The sequence below is a fragment of the Chrysochloris asiatica genome, unplaced genomic scaffold (assembly GCF_000296735.1).
Source record: "Chrysochloris asiatica unplaced genomic scaffold, ChrAsi1.0 scaffold00487, whole genome shotgun sequence".
NCBI lineage: Eukaryota > Metazoa > Chordata > Mammalia > Afrosoricida > Chrysochloridae > Chrysochloris > Chrysochloris asiatica.
This window is the reverse complement of record NW_006409005.1, coordinates 384,505-389,773: the sequence shown is the minus strand read 5'-3', so window position 1 is coordinate 389,773 and position 5,269 is coordinate 384,505. Positions and strand designations below refer to the sequence as shown.

The 5,269-nt window shown below is 37.7% G+C and overlaps 1 protein-coding gene across 1 annotated transcript in view; it reads left to right on the top strand.

The window, feature by feature from the left end:
- Positions 1–5,269, top strand: part of OXCT1 (3-oxoacid CoA transferase 1) — a 251,550-nt gene that overhangs the window by 171,722 nt on the left and 74,559 nt on the right. The gene's annotated exons all lie outside the window — the stretch shown is intronic.

Genomic DNA, 5,269 nt, shown 5'->3' with positions numbered 1-5,269 from the left:
ACATTTTGTTGTAATATTTGTCTTTATCTTCTCGAGCTGATCTTTGAAATTTATGTTCAGCTCTCAGACCTCCTCATTTCTTCCATTTGCTTTAGCATCTCTTAACTGCAGAGCAATTTTCAGTGTCTCTCCTGACATCCATTTTGACCTTTTCCTTCTTTCTTGTCTTCTCAATGACTTTTTGCTTTCTTCATGTATGATATTCTTGATGTCATCCAACAACTCTTCTGGTCTTCAGTCTTTAGTGCTTAATGTATCAAATCTGTTCTTCAGATGATCTCTAAATTCAGGTGGGATATATTCAGGTCATATTTTTGCTCTCGTGGACTTGTTTTCATTTTCCTCAGCTTCAGTTTGAATTTGCATGTAAGTAATTGATGGTCTATTCCACAGTGTGCCCCTAACCTCGTTTTGACTGATGATATGGAGCTTTTCCATCGTCTCTTTCCACAGATGTAGTCAGTTTGATTTCTGTGTATTCCATCTGGTGAGGTCCATGTTTATAGTCGTCTCTTATACTGTCTAAAGAAGGTATTTGAAATGAACAAATCATTGGTTTTGCAGAATTCTGTCATGCATTCTCCAGCATCATTTCTATCACCAAGGCCATATTTTCCTTCCTCTTTGCTCCCAACCTTTGCATTCCAATCACCAGTAATGAGCAATTCATCTTGCTTGCATGTTTGATCAATTTCAGATTGAAGAAGTTGGTAGAATTCTTCTATTTCATCCTCACTGGCTTTAGTGTTTGGTGCGTAAATTTGAATAATAGTGGTAATAACTGGGCTTCCCTGTATGTGCATGGATATTATCCTATCACAGACAGCATTGTACCTCATAACTGATCAGATATGTTCTTTTTGACAATGAATGTAACACCATTCCTCTTCAACTTGTCATTCCCGGCATAGTAAACCATGTGGTTGTCAGGTTCAAAATGGCCAATTCCAGTTCATTTCAGCTCACTAATGCCTAAGATATTGGTGTTTATGCATTCCATTTCATATTTGACATCTTCCAATTTTCCCAGATTCATACTTTGTACATTCCATGTTCCGATTTTCAATGGATGTTTACAGATGTTTCTCTTCATTTTACGTTGTGCCCCATCAGCAAATGAAGGTCCCGTGGGCTTTTTCCCATGGGCTCTACTCCATTCGTGTCATCATGGTCAGTTCTACTTTGAGGAGGCAGCTCTTCCCCAGTCTCATTTGAGTGCCTTCCAACCTGAGGGGCTTGTTTTCTGGCACTATATCTGACAGTGTTTCTCTGCTATTCATAAGGTTTTTAGTGGCTAAATATTCAGAAGTATTTTGTCATTCCTTCTTCCTAGTCTGTGTTTGTCAGGAAGCTCATCTGAAACCTGTCCACCATGGTTGACCCTGCTGGTATTTCAAATACCTACCGGTGGCATAATTTTCAGAATCACAGATATCACATGCCACCACAGTATGACAAACTGATAGATGAGTGGTGGTATGATTCAATTGTTGTTGTTATGTGCCGTGCAGTTGGTTCCGACTCATAGCCACCCTATACAGGGTTTCCAAGGCTTATTAACTTGAACTAATTGTGACTGTCACAATTGTAAAGGTAGAAGTTTTGCATCAAAAATGGGGGAGTAGTTAATCTTACAGTCCAGAAACAAAGGACCCTAGGATAATCAAGGGAGAAGAGTACAAGCGGAATGCGGGACCCTATCCAGAGAAACAGCAACACCAGAGACGGAGCAGAGTTGGCGGACATTGAGAAAGGGAGCAGCTGAGGACTGTAAATTCATGGGAAGAGAGGGATTAAGAGCTGGCAGCCAGAAGGCAAATCTGCAGAATGTACCCTTTGGTGGTGTAAATTATTATATATGCCTGAGTGTTTTTTTGTTTTTTTTAAAGAGCTAAAGTGAATAGAGAGAAATAATGTTATCTGATGGTACATGGAGAGGATTATAATCATTGTGATGAAACAAGGTGTACGATTTGTTGAATGTAAAACTGATGATCTGCCCTGTAAACTTTCACTCAATTCGCAATAAAACTTTAAAAGAATAAATAAAACATGGATCTCTTTTGATCAGTTTGCCAGTACACACTCAACAACCTAAGACAAATGAACTAACCTCCTCAAAGAGTGACTGAAATAAGATGTAAAATTTAGACTTTACTTCATAAAGCAGCTCACTAATGACTAGAATATGGATATTTATACTTTCTATATCAATTTTGATGACTTCCAGTTTCCAAATTCTTACTTCGTACATTTCACAGTCCCATTGCTAATGGATGTTCACGGGTCTTTCTTCCCATTTTGAGTTTTGCTACATTAGCAGATGAAAGTCTCAGAATCTTTGCTCCATTCTTATCTTTAATGCCAACCCTACTTTGAGTAGGTAGGTATTCTACAGTTGTGTTTTGAGTGCTTTCCAACCTGAGTGACTCAACTTCTGATGTTATATCTGACAGTGTTCTGCTGCTGTTTATAAGTTTTTCTGTGGGCAATCATTCAGAAGGGTTTGACTCTTCTCCTTCTAGTATGTCTTAGTCTGCAAAGTCCACTGAAACCTGTCCAACATGGCTGACCCTGCTGATATTTAAAATACCAGTAGCATAGCTTCCAGCATCACAATGCACAAGCCACCATAGTACAACCAATTGACAAGTGAATGGTAAAATTGTGCCTTAAGAAACAGAAAATATGATGTTCTTTATGTTATTCATTTAATAAATGCTTATTACTTTCTCACATGAAGGTGGAATTAATGGCCTGCAACCAATTTTATATGCATTAGGATTTTTTTTTCTTTTCCTGGGCTGTTGGGATTTGATGAGTGAACTGTGGAACCCTTTTATAATCAATGAGCGGTATCTGTATTTTTATAAATGAGAAACTCAGTGTAGTTAATAGCTAGTAGCAGAAGTAATTTTTTTCTATTTGAAGTTAATCAATTTCTTTTGAAATGAAACCTATTATATTTGGCATTTTCTAACCTGCATAGTTTATCTTATACTAAATTAATTCTAGATGGAATAAAAGATTCTGATCACCGTAGTAAAATGAGATTTTCTTGCACTAGCATCTTTTTGTTTGTTGAAGTTTCACTTGCAATAAGCAATACTTTAAAGAAACTTGGTCACTTTTGTTCAGTGATATAGACACTTTCTATAAAGAATAAATTTTTATTTTCAAATATTCTATGGAGCTAGGGAGTATACATGCTTATGAAGTAATCTAATATACATATGTGTGTTTGTATATGTGAGAGGGTTTCAAAAAGTTAATGGAAAACTGCCATTATCTTTCACTTCCATTTTTCCACTAACTTTCTGAAGCTTCCTCATGTGAATGTGTGTGAATGAAAAATCATTAGATACTTTTTTTTTTTAAATTCATAGCACTGGTGCTAATATAATTTTGATAATTATAATAGAATTTATTGCTTTGTCATAATAAGGAAAGAAGTAGATTTTGTTCTTGAAACTTTTGAACACAAATTGTAAGTGACAGGTTTAGAAATTTAGAATTTACACTATTGATTTCATTTAGTCTTGGATACGTAACAGGATATTCATTACTGTGAGCTGTTCAAAGGCAGCAGTTTCATCCAATAAGTATTAGTTAAAAGTTTAATTAATGGTTAATGATTCAGGTATCAGGTTTTTTAGGTCTTTTTTGGGGGGGTATCACATATGCTTTCTCCCCGCTTGAAAAAAATAAAAAATGAAATTAAAGAGATTCTGGATACTTATTGAATAATATTTGTTTCCCAGTCAGCACTGAGGAGAATATAAGAGTTGCATGTCCTTATTAGCTTCAACCTCAAAATTTCATATTCTCTATTTCACCTTGGATCACTCCACTCCAGACAAGAAGCGAGTAGAGCAAGGAATTGCCAAACAGACCATTTTAAGTGTGCTGCTTTCTGAAGTGAAATCTAAATTTTACATTTTATTTCAGTCACCCTTTGGGGAGGTTAGTTCATTTGTCATAGGTTGAGTGTGTACCAAAGCCATTCTCCAGGCTCTGGAAGTGACAATAAGAAACCCTAACTTGTCTTCTTCAGCCCCAGCTCATGTGGCTGCTTTGTATCGGAAGAAAGGGTGAACTGCGAGTGGAATGGAAGCTGTAATTAAGAGGTCTGTTGTTGTTCCCTGCCATCTTGTCAATTCCAACTCATAGTGACCCCGTATAGAGTTTCCGAGTGAGTTTGAACCGCTGACCTTGTAGTTCAAACTGACCGTATGGTTGAGTGCTTATCCTATAGCGCCACAGCAGGACTCCAACTAAGAGGTCTAGTTACAAATTAATTATTATAGGTGCGCATATTCATAATTTGAAACAGAACCTTTTAATGAAGTCTTCTCCCTCATCCTTTCTTAGGCTATTTCCCCGTTTTCACAGCTCCAGAAATAGACATGAGAGAGGTTTTTACAACACAGGCATAAAAACCTGAGCTAGCCTTCTAGTGGTGGCCTCAGCCCAGCCCTTGTTTGCTACTCTTTGTTTTTATCTCTTCTGGTAGCTCTTTATCCTCTGTTGATAAATGCTTAAGCTTTGCTCTGACTCACTAATGTGCCAGAAAACTTTATTATTTTTCTCTGATTGTAGGTTTTAAAACAAAACCTTTGCTTGGAGATGAAATTCAGTGTATTTAAACAAACACGTACTGAAAATAACGTAGCATTTCCAGTGCCTGCACTGGCCGGGAGATGTACAGAGAGTGAGGAAGATTATAGCTCTTCTTCTTGAGATAAGGCACAGTCACAAATCAATCCAAACAGATTTATCCATCAAAATAGATGGCGATCATAGCTGAAGGTGGCCTTGGAGTCCCTCATTGTGCTTTAAGTTGTTGCATGATGGGGAGAGTGTGTGCATATGTGGTTAGAAATGACAGGGTAGTTCTCATAAGGAAGAATTTCAATGATAACATCCCCTATGGTCTTGTTACTACCTTTGAGTAGAACATCAGTCCTGATCTTAACACAGGTAATGTGTTAAATTCAAAAGGGGGTTATGCAAGGATGTTGTGAGAGTACCCAGGAGGGAGGTCTCTCTAACCTAACCTTGTCATGGACTGGGATAGGGGTGTATGAACACTTTCTTGGAGTCATAGTTAGATATATAAAGGATTAGCTGGAGTTCACTTGATAGAACGAGGGTAGGATCTGAAGGAATAGTGTGCTCTGGTAGCGTAGTGGGTACGAATCGGGCTGCGAACCTTAAGGTCAGCGGTTCGAAACTACCAGCTGCTCCGCGGGAGAAAGATGAGGCTTTC